The following is a 12,436-nucleotide window of genomic DNA, read 5'->3' on the forward strand; positions in this document are numbered from 1 at the left end:
TACAATCAACATAGACAAGCAAGATACTATCATGTACTAAGTTCATGATAAATTTAAGTTCAATTAATCATATTACCTAAGAACTCCCACTTAGATAGACATCCCTCTAATCCTCTAAGTGATCACGTGATCCAAATCAACTAAACCATGTCCGATCATCACGTGAGATGGAGTAGTTTCAATGGTGAACATCACTATGTTGAACATATCTACTATATGATTCATGCTCGACCTTTCGGTCTTCGTGTTCAAGGCCATATCTGTTATATGCTAGGCTCGTCAAGTTTAACCTGAGTATTCCGCGTGTGCAACTGTTTTGCACCCGTTGTATTTGAACGTAGAGCCTATCACACCCGATCATCACGTGGTGTCTCAGCACGAAGAACTTTCGCAACGGTGCATACTCAGGGAGAACACTTGTACCTTGATAATTTAGTGAGAGATCATCTTATAATGCTACCGTTAATCAAAGCAAGATAAGATGCATAAAAGATAAACATCACATGCAATCAATATAAGTGATATGATATGGCCATCATCATCTTGTGCTTGTGATCTCCATCTCCGAAGCACCGTCATGATCACCATTGTCACCGGCGTGACACCTTGATCTCCATCGTAGCATCGTTGTCGTCTCGCCAATCTTATGCTTCCACGACTATCGCTACCGCTTAGTGATAAAGTAAAGTATTACAGGGTGATTGCATTGCATACAATAAAGCGACAACCATATGGCTCCTGCCAGTTGCCGATAACTCGGTTACAAAACATGATCATCTCATACAATAAAATTTAGCATCACGTCTTGACCATATCACATCACAACATGCCCTGCAAAAACAAGTTAGACGTCCTCTACTTTGTTGTTGCAAGTTTTACGTGGCTGCTACGGGCTTAGCAAGAACCGTTCTTACCTACACATCAAAACCACAACGATAGTTTGTCAAGTTGGTGTTGTTTTAACCTTCGCAAGGACCGGGCGTAGCCATAGTTCAACTAAAGTTGGAGAAACTGACACCCGCCAGCCACCTGTGTGCAAAGCACGTCGGTAGAACCAGTCTCGCGTAAGCGTACGCGTAATGTCGGTCCGGGCCGCTTCATCCAACAATACCGCCGAACCAAAGTATGGCATGCTAGTAAGCAGTATGACTTGTATCGCCCACAACTCACTTGTGTTCTACTCGTGCATATTACATCAACGCATAAAACCTGGCTCGGATGCCACTGTTGGGGAACGTAGTAATTTCAAAAAAAATCCTACGCACATGCAAGATCATGGTGATGCATAGCAACGAGAGGGGAGAGTGTTGTCTACGTACCCTCGTAGGCCAAAAGCGGAAGCGTTAGCACAACGCGATTGATGTAGTCGTACGTCTTCACAATCCGGCCGATCAAGTACCGAACGTACGGCACCTCTGAGTTCAGCACACGTTCAGCCCGATGACGTCCCTCGAACTCCGATCCAGCCGAGTGTTGAGGGAGAGTTTTGTCAGCACGACGGTGTGGTGATGATGTTGATGTTCTACCGACGCAGGGCTTCGCCTAAGCACCGCTATAGTATTATTGAGGTGGACTATGGTGGAGGGGGCACCGCACACGGCTAAGAGATCAAGATATCAACTCTTGTGTCTATGGGGTGCCCCCTGCCCCCGTATATAAAGGAGCAAGGGGGGTGCGGCCGGCCAGGGAGAGGGCGCGCCAGGAGGAGTCCTACTCCCATCGGGAGTAGGACTCCCCCCTTTCCTAGTTGGAATAGGATTCGGGAGAAGGAAAGAGAGAGGAGAAGAAGGAAAGAGGGGGCCGACCCCCCTTGCCCTAAACCAATTCGGTTTGGGCCTTGGGGGGCGCGCCCCACACTCCCCTTGCTTCCCTTTATTTCCACTAAGGCCCATATAGGCCCATTAAGCTCCCGGGGGTTTCCGGTAACCTCCCGGTACTCCGGTAAAATCCCAATTTCACCCAGAACAATTCCAACATCCAAATATAGGCTTCCAATATATCAATCTTTATGTCTCGACCATTTCGAGACTCTTCGTCATGTCCTTGATCACATTCGGGACTCCGAACAACCTTCGGTACATCAAAATATATAAACTCATAATATAACTGTCATCGTAACGTTAAGCGTGCGGACCCTACGGGTTCGAAAACTATGTAGACATGACCGAGACACGTCTCCGGTCAATAACCAATAGTGGAACCTAGATGCTCATATTGGTTCCTACATATTCTACGAAGATCTTTATCGGTCAAACCGCATAACAACATACGTTGTTCCCTTTGTCATCGGTATGTTACTTGCCCGAGATTCGATCGTGGGTATCTCAATACCTAGTTCAATCTCATTACCGGCAAGTCTCTTTACTCGTTCCGTAATACATCTCCCGCAACTAACTCATTAGTTGCAATGCTTGCAAGGCTTAAGTGATGTGCATTACCGAGAGGGCCCAGAGATACCTCTCCGACAATCGGAGTGACAAATCCAAATCTCGAAATACGCCAACCCAAAAAGTACCTTTGGAGACACCTGTAGAGCACCTTTATAATACGTTATGATGTTTGGTAGCACACAAAGTGTTCCTCCGGTAAACGGGAGTTGCATAATCTCATAGTCATAGGAACATGTATAAGTCATGAAGAAAGCAATAGCAACAAACTAAACGATCAAGTGCTAAGCTAACAGAATGGGTCAAGTCAATCACATCATTCTCCTAATGATGTGATCCCGTTAATCAAATGACAACCTATGTCAATGGTTAGGAAACTTAACCATCTTTGATCAACGAGCTAGTCAGGTAGAGGCATACTAGTGGCACTATGTTTGTCTATGTGTTCACACATGTATTATGTTTCCGGTTAATACAATTCTAGCATGAACAATAAACATTTATCATGATACAAGGAAATAAATAATAACTTTATTATTGCCTCTAGGGCATATTTCCTTCAAAGGCATCATGCGATAATGTGTCGATCATGGTGATCCATTGTTTGGCACTTGGTTCAGACGTGGGAAAATATGTTCTGTCAAATCTCCATCCACAAGTGCCCAAATGCAGCGAGACATTGAACATTCAAGCACCGGGTCCCGGGTTGCGGCCAAACTAGCGTCCGCCACGCTCGCTCGCCCTTGGCTCGCTTTTTTCCTTCTAGTCTTCAATTGCCGTTGTGTTGTCCACAGACAAAAACCACCTAATGATTTTATTTATTTATTGAATTAAAAAAGTTCAAGATCATGAAAAAAACTTCTTGAACTTAAAGAATGTTTGCAAATTCGAAAATCACAAATTTAAGAAATGTTTGTGAATATAAAAAATGTTCACGAATTTGAAAGTGTTACAAGTTTTGAAATTTCACATTGTTTTAAAATTTCAAAAAAATATGAAATGAATTTGAAATATGTTCATTTTTTAAGGAAACGTGAAAAATAAAAGGAGAAAATAAACAAATCTGCCTTAAAAAACAAAAAAGGCAAAAAAAGAATGAAAGCAAAAAAACTACGAAAAAAGTCAGCAAATAAAATAAGAAATAACTAAGCCAGGGGTTTCCAAAAACAGGGCCCAGAAGCGTCTATAAGCTTCCAAAATAAGAGGAGCTTCGAAAAAAACAAAAATAGAAGGGCTAGCCCATTACGAAGAGTTTGAGACAATTGGTTTCTATCTGACGCCTTAAGCAACTAATGGAAACACTGGCTTGTAGAGAAGCAATGACACTCACGGATGACTTGAGTTTGGCTCGGATGCACATAGCGTCCAATTGCAAGGGAGTTGTTCAAGATATCAATCAAGGGAACTTAGGATCGAGTGAGGCTATTCTTAAAGAAAATTACGATCGAAAAGTTTTCTTTTCCTTCATGTAATTTTGTGTTTGAACATAGGAACTTCAATTTTGAAACTCACTCTCTCGCTAGGCATGCTTTCTTGTTAGGTAGAGGGCACCCTGTGTGGCTGGGTAACCCCCATGATCTCATCCTCGTACTTATGACGATAATCTAATAAAGCTCGGCGAGAATTCTCAAAAAAGAAATTGATGCCTTAAGCACCAAATATGATTTTCATTTGCCTTAGCCATTATCACGGGTTAATCTTATTTGCGGAAAACCCTATTTGACGCATTTTGCGGCAAACTGTTGGCGAATCGCAGGCAAGGCGACCTAGCGAGCGACTTGGGCCGGCCTATCTGTAGCGTACGTATAGGTTTCTGGTTCTGATTTTGGGAACCTTCCAGAGAGTTCTCAGCATGTTTTTATCAGTTCTAGAACCTTCTAAATGGTTCTTGAACCAGTTTTTATTTTTATTTTTCCTCTTTTTTATTTTTTTGTCATTTTTGTGTTTCTTTTATCTTTTCTTTCATTTTTCCTTTTCAAGTCTATTACTTTTCTCAATAAATGTTCCGCAATTTGAAAATGCCCTTATTTATTAGACTTTGTTCATTTCTCCAGATTTTGTTCCTGTTTTCAAATTTTGTTCAGAAATTCCACAAATATTTTAGTATTTGAAAATATTTTCACTTCTTTTCAAAAACATGTTCAAAAATTAAGAAAAATTTAAAATTTCTGAAAATGTTCACATTTTATTTTATTCTTAAATTCAGAAAATGTTCCCAGATTTCTGAAAATCTTCCTGTTTTAAAAAATTGTTCACTAACTAAAAAAATCTAAAAAAATCTCTCATTATTTTTTTTCGGGAAATTAAATAAAATATTCGCATTTTGAAAATTTTGTTAATTTTTTAGAAAGATGTTCGGATTTTTTCTAAAAAAGTTCTGCTTTTCAAAATTTCTTCACAAATTCAAAAAAATATCATGTTTTCATATTTTGTTTGTAAACTGAAAGAAATGTTCGTGAGAATATCATAAAATATTCCTGTTTTGAAAAAATTATTCATAATTTCAGAAAATGTTAGCATTTTTCAAATTTTCCCTGTGTTTGAAAAATGTTCAGACTTTGAAAAAAACATTCGTAGTTTCGAAAAATGTTCAGTTTTTTTGTTCCTATTTTTTTTTACAAAAAAGGTTTGAGATTCCCAAAAAATGTTAGAGTCCTTAAAAGTTTGTTAGCAAATTTTGAAAATGTTTGTTTTTCTAAATATATTTAATTTTCTGAAAAAGAAAACCATGTTCGAATTTCAACAAAAGTTTATTTTCTTTTTGCCATCTATAGTTTATATAAACTGAGCTGGCATTTTTTGATAAATAAGTCTATGAACACAGTGACTAAGGAAATAGTTCACTCACTTGTTGTCATGTGTTTGATCCCACACGCGCACGTTTTGAGAACTTTTGGAGTTGTTTTCCCAAATTTTAGCGTTGCCGTTCACTTCTTTAAGTGCCACATTGCATGCTCTTCAACTGGAGTCCGCTAGGGCATTTCCTATTTGGCGCCACAGGCGCCAGTTAACGTGCATTTTCGTTAACTGGCGCCTATGGCGTCCCTAAATGGGCCGGCCCATCTAGGCGCCGGTTGACATGTTCTTTTGTGACAATTCTGTGAACTTTTTTAAATATGTATGAAATTTTTAAAAATTTCAACATTTTTCTAGGTTGATGAACTTTTTTGAATATCGATGAACTTCTTTGAAATTTGACGAACATCTTTTTGAAAATGGATGAACTTTTTTATGAACTTTTTTTAAGTTCAATGAACTTTTTCTAAAAATACATGAACTTTTTTTTGAATTTATATAAACTTTTTTCAAATTTAATGAACTTTTTAAAGGATTAATAAAGATTTTCTAAATTGGATGAACTTTTTTTCAATTTGAATGAACTTCTTTTCAAATTTATGAACTTTTTCAAAATTGATGAACCTTTTTTAAAGATATGAACTGTTTTTTAAATGGATGAACCTTTTTCTTTAAATTTGTAAACCTTTTTTGATTTCATATTTTTAATTTTGCAACAAAAAACAAAAAAACTGGGGCAGCACGCTAGTGGGCCGGCCCATGCTAGCAGCGCTGGAGGCGCCAGATCGTTAACGGGCACCTACAGCGCTACATAGGAGCTCCGGTCCGCTGGTAGCATTGGCTAGCTACGCGGTTGTGTTTGCCGCTAGGTTTTTCTTGATTTTTCACGACACGCTACCGTAAATGCGCCGGCCCAGGTCAGTTATCCTCTTTGCAAACCATCATTTGTTTGCCACAAAAAGCAGCATATAGGAGGACCCCGAGAGCAACTAATTGAGGAGTACTCCTTCGGGAACCCTTTGGGTCATTTTGTGTGGGCTGGCAGCGTGCTACTTGGTGCGCTCTCAACCGCCTCCACGTATCGCGCTCTGGGCGCTCTCTTCGGATTTTTTTAAATTTTTCTGTACGCTTTTTCAGCTTTTAGATGATTTTTTTCAATTTTTTTTTGCTTTTCTTGGGACTTGGACGAAAAAACCACAAACAATTTTTTTCGTGAAATATGCGATTCGACATATTTACTTCTCGTGGAGATACGGATTTGCTTCCACGAGAGGCACGAACGTGCCTCTCCGAAAGGGAAAAACACGTTTTTTTCGTTCAGCGAGAGGCATGAATTTGCTTCCACGAGAGGTGTGCCTCTCGAAAAGGGAACAAAACATATTTTCTTTTTTTTGTTTCGCGAGAGGTACGGATTTTCTTACGTGAGAGGCATGGGTGTGCCTCTCGGAAAGAAAAACATGTTTTTTTGTTCCACGAGAACACCGGATTTACTTCTCGTGGAGGCACGGATTTGCTTCCGCGAGAGGCACGAAACCACGGGCGTGCCTCTCAAAAAGGAAAAAAAATGTGTTTTCTTTTTTTGTTCCGCGAGAGGCACGGATTTGCTTCTCGTTGAGGCATGGATTTGTTTCCGCGAGAGTCACGGTCGTGCCTCTCAGAAAGGAAAAAAAATGTGTTTTCTTTCCTGGTCCGCGAGAGGTACGGATTTACTTCTCGTGGAGGCACGGATTTGCTTCCCGAAAGGCTTGGTCATGTGTCTCAGAAACGGAAAAAACGCTTGCCTCTTCGAAAAAAGAAAAAGTGCTCTCGGTTCATTTTTTTTTAAAAAGTTCGTCGAAACCTATCAACATGAGACTTATTTTTAAAGATATTGATGCAAGAGACCCAACGGTGAAGACGGTTGGATATTTATACGTATGGTTTAAAAGATAAAACATTTTAAATAAACAAATATACGAAAAAAAAAACTTTCAATTTGCAACAAGTGGGGCAGATGCAGCACGCCACTTATCGCAACCTGACAAGTTAGGAGTGATCTACCAAGTGGTCAGCTTGGTAAGCTGTCAACAACAAATTGCAATCAAGTTAGGAGTGATCTTTGGAAAGAGTGCTCTGTAAATAGTGATTTTCGAGGTCCCTTTATTTGCCGCTCTTTGTGGCAAGATGTCACCTATTCGCGCAAGGTTAGCGTCCACTATGCCGGCACGCTTTAGTGCTCTGGGACATGGTCTTTGGGGGTTTTCAGAGAGAATTTTTTTCAATTACTTATGTTTCCTCTGATGGTTTTCTGTGGTCTTTTTCTCATGGGTTTTTTCATATCTAGTTTTCACCTTTTTTGTTTCTACTCCTAAACCTTTTGAAAATTCACAAAGATCTTAAATTCCAAAAGACATTTTTAAGTTCATGAATATTTTTCATTCGTTAATAATTTTGAGAAGATTATTTATAATTGGATAATAGTCTTCAAATTGGAGAACCTTTTCTTAAATAGATAACATTTTGAGTTTCTTTAAATAATCAAGACTAGTTTAAGAATTCGAGAACACTTCCAAAAATTTGGTAATTAAACATTTGTAGAAAAATCAATGAGCAACTTTTATAAATTTAGTATATTCTTTAATGTTATTAAAAAACTTTCTATGCTGTCAGAATCTTATTGTGGAGATTAGAATATCTTACGGTACTGGGAAAAGAAAAATAATGAGCGTTTTCACAAGGGAAAAGATTCCCATCAGGCGGCTGATTTCACGCTCACATCCGCTGCTCCCTTCGCTTGAAACGTGGCCACCCACGTCTTATATCTTCATCTCTCTCCCTCATCTTATCTCTTTTCTAACCCCTCTCTCTTCTCCCTCATCTTATCTCTTTTCCAACCCCCCTCTCTCTTGTATAACAGTGCTTATCAATGGCCATCTGGCCTTTGAGGAGGATGGTGACGAGGCAAGCTGGCCGGAAATCTGACGCTTGTCGTCGGCGGCGCAATGGCAGGGACGGGTGGCGCCGCTCCTCCTCACCACCATGTGGCGGGAGCTCGTGGCGAACGACAATGGTGTTTTTTCGCAACATCCAATTTGTTGCAAGGAAGATTTCTGCAACATCAGTCATGTTGCAAAACTTTCTTCCGTGCCACCATGTAAAGATGAAGGCAAAAAAATCTGCAACATCACCTCAGTTGCAAAGTTTCTGCAACAATACCTTTGTTGCAAAAAAAGTGAAGACGGAAAAATAAATTCCACAACACGACCTATCTTGCAAAAAAATCCCGCAACACAATCTATGTTGCAAAAAAATTATCCACGAAGCAATCTCTTCCACAAATATTTATGCAACAAAACCTCTATTGCGAAGTACAGAAAGACGTGCAACCGCTCGATATTGTCAAATCCGACGGCTCGCGAGGCGGCGGATCTTTTAAAAAGATCCGCTAGTTGACAAGTAGCAGCCCTCTTTTCACAAACATTGCCCTTTCTTGTTCGATGTTGTTAGAATGTTATGGATGGTTTGGACCTTCAAGAGGGCTTTTTTATGCTTGCCAGTTCACTTGGGCCAATTGTTGAAATGTTAGGGTGGGCCTAGGACCCATCTAACAATTTTTGAAAATTTCTAAGGGCCCATGCGTGTTAAATGGCACTAAGTGTAGTGGAAAGTTTAGTCACATCCCGCTAGTGGAGAAGGACCTGCACCTCTTTATAAGGGATTCTCTTCCACATGCTATTGGAGCTTGAGAAGAGAATCTCATACTCGCACACTCCTCCGCTGTCCGCCTCGCCTCATCACGACGCGCTGCGAAAATGAGCCGAGCCGTGCTCACACCTATGCGCTTATTTTTGCCGGTCAGGAACGAAGAGTTTTTGACACCTGGGCCATGATCTGAGACGTTGGATCATGGGCCCACGTCTCTCCACACGGATGTCCCTATATATGTGTGAGGTGTCTGTAACCCTAGCCGTCATGAAAATCAGATCACATCTGCCTCCACACCCACGTCGTTCCACTGCTGCTACCGCCGGTGACTCCATCCCATTCGCCGCGTACACGATTGACGGGATAGCAGGCCTCCGAAAACCCACCTCTCCGGATCCTGTATAGGAGAGGGGCGATTAGAATTTTAGGGGGCGACTACGCGACTGCTCGCCTCCCATCCACTACTTTCTCTACGTCTGCATTGCCTTCGTCATCACCATGTCCACCGACGCCGACCGTGCCACCGCCGAGAAGAAGGCCGCTGAGGATGCCGCCGCTGCCACCACCGCCGAAGCTTTTGCCTGGCATATCGGAGGGTATAACTCGTTTATCCCACTCCTGCATACTAGCGTTATTTGTAGATGTATCTACTGTTAGCGTAGTATGTGCTTGCATGATTCAACATCAGCATGTTGTTAATTCTGCCAATGTCATGCTGCTGATTTATTCATGGATTAATTTAGTTGAAAAACTACCTATTTACTCAACAATCCAAAAACCTAATTTGTGTAGGCATTTTTCGGCTAGTGGTTTTGCCGCAGCACTGAAATCGGATAAGTTTACCGATACATATTTTAAGCGTTGGCAGACAAAAACTACCTTATGGCTCACGGCTATGAACGTGTTCTGTGTCGCCGGTGTCCCTTCCATGGGAACGATTGCTCCTTAACAGGAGAAGGCGTTCAAGGAAGCCACCGTTGTATTTCTTGGAGCAGTTCTTAGCGTGATCGGAGATAAGTTGGTTGACATATATTTACATGTGCGGGCTGCCAAGGACTTGTGGGAGGCGTCCGAATCTAAATTCAGGGCCACCCATGCTGGGAGAGAGATGTATATTATAGAGCAGTTCCACGATTACAAGATGGTCGAGAACCATCCTGTATTGGAGTAGGCTCATGAGATAGTATGCACCACTAAGGAGTTTGAGCTTCTTAAGTGCAATTTAATGAGAAAATTTGTCGCGGAATGTATAATTGATAAGCTCCCTAATTTTTGGAGAAACTTTGCTACCACTCCAAAACATCAGAGGCATGAATTCTCAGTAGAGGATGTCATCGGCCATCTGAGTGTTGAGTAGAATTCGAGGGCAAAGGACTCGCACGGAGAAGGGGTCAACGGAACTTCTGTCGCCAACATGGTGCACCGGTGGAACTTCAATTCCCACAAGCCCAAGGGGAAAAATAATGTCCAACAGAATACCGACTTTATGAAGAAGGGTAAGAAGACCTTCAAGAAGAACAAGAAGGGAGATGGCTGCTTCACTTATGGTTTGGACGAACATTGGGCCAACAAGTGCCCAAACAAGTACAAGAAGCCGGGGCAGGACTCCAAGTCTACTAACATGATTGTGGGCAACAATGAGAATGGTGCTTCTGGGTACGGTAATTGATCTACTATATTTTCAGTGTTTTAGTCCACCGATTGGTGGGTGGACAGAGGTGCAAGTGTTCATGTGTGTGCTGACATTTCATTGTTTTCTTCTTACCAGGTGACAGGCCACGAGTCTGTATTGATGGGAAATGACGGGAGTGCTTCTATTCATGATGTTGGCACGGTCGATATGAAGTTTACTTCAGGAAGGATCGTGTAGCTGAAGAACTTGCAGCATGTCCCCACACTACAAAAAAATACACTTCCGTGATGATATGTGTTTGTCATAGTAGGTCACGTTTTCTGTCATGCATGTACATCCATGACGATTTTATGACAGAATCAAGATAGTCATACCTCTGTTATCATAGAAGTGTTCCATGACATTACCAACATTATCATCACGGAAGTGTCCATTTCCATGACGATAAATGGCGCGTCATGGAAGTGCTTTCGTCAAGGGTGACCGACACGTGGCATCCACCGTAACAGGTCGCCGTTAAGCTATCGTGTCCAGTTTTGGATCCGATAACCCGTTAACAGCCCGGACCAATGGGGATTTTCCACGTGTAAAATTCTCATTGGCCGAAGGAAACACGTGTTGGCTCACCGCTGGAACAGATGTCATCCACTCACTGGACAGGAGGCACCTATGATACGTCGACACGTGGCACGACCCGACAGAGGCCCATTTCGGTGAAAAGGCTGGCCCGTTTGACTTGGTCGAAAGGTAACGGGCCAGCCCATGGAAACCCAGTTAACTGTTTGTTCGTATATAGCCCATTTACGGCCCGCTAACTCACGGCCCGTTACGGCCTATCGGAATTAAGCCCGGTAGCTTCATCTGGGCTGTCCAATATGATTCCAGCTCGTTGTAACTTCTGGCCCATGTATGGCCCATGATGTCTTTCAGCCCATATGAGGCCCTTTGTAACTCTTGGCCCATTAATGGCCCGTGGTGAAACTGACCCGTGATGAACAGTGCATCGCTTTATACCCATTAATGGCCCATTATTCCATTGGGCTATTTCCAACCCGTGTTAACTTTCGGCCTTCTAAGGTCCCATTTAGTCTTGGGCTCATTTCCAGAATTCGATTACTTATGGTCCGTTACTGGACTGTTCAGCTTGTGGGCCAAATCCAGCCCATGGTTACAGTCGGCCTGCTTGTGGCCCGTTAACACGTTGGGCTGTTTTCGTAGCGTCATCAATTACGGCCTATTAACGGACCGCTATGGCCGGGCCATAAAATAGACGATTTCCACTCTAGCCCATTTACGACCCTTTTTGAGGTCCGTCATTGGTCCACGAATAGTACAACCCATGTTTGGCGAAACGATTATACGGCCCGTAGAAGGCCCATAGATGAGATGGCCTATAGAAGGCCCATGGATCCTTCGTCCCATAGAAGGCCCAAGGATCCTACGACCAGTGGAAGGCCCATGGATCGTACAGCCCGTGGAGGGCCATGGTCACTACGCAGGTAGCAGGACCATGGTCACAACAGTCCATGTGTTGCCATGGTTATTGTGGCCACTAGAAAAACGCGGAAAAAGAACTACAGTGACTACAAGCAAACAACTAAACATGACAATAAGGAAATAAATAAGCAAGGAACTAACGCTAGGCTATTACGGCTATTACACATATTACATCCACTGGGCATCAAAGTTTGCCACCAGTGCAAATATAGGGAACAAAGCAGCATATTACATACACTGGCTGTCTAAATTGGCCACTAGTGCAAATAAACGCGGCAGCAAAACAGGTCCATAACTGAAACAACTTCAGAAGAGCTCAAGAAACGTTGTCTTGGGTATCCACCATGCTGGAATAAGCTTAGCAATCTTATTAGCTTTGTCCTGTTTGGCGCTAAAATCCTCCAACGCTTGTTGTTGCACCAGAAAGTATGCATCTGAA

The sequence above is a fragment of the Triticum urartu genome, chromosome 6A, assembly GCF_056163025.1.
Source record: "Triticum urartu cultivar PI428250 chromosome 6A, HENAU_Tu73, whole genome shotgun sequence".
Classification (NCBI taxonomy): domain Eukaryota; kingdom Viridiplantae; phylum Streptophyta; class Magnoliopsida; order Poales; family Poaceae; genus Triticum; species Triticum urartu.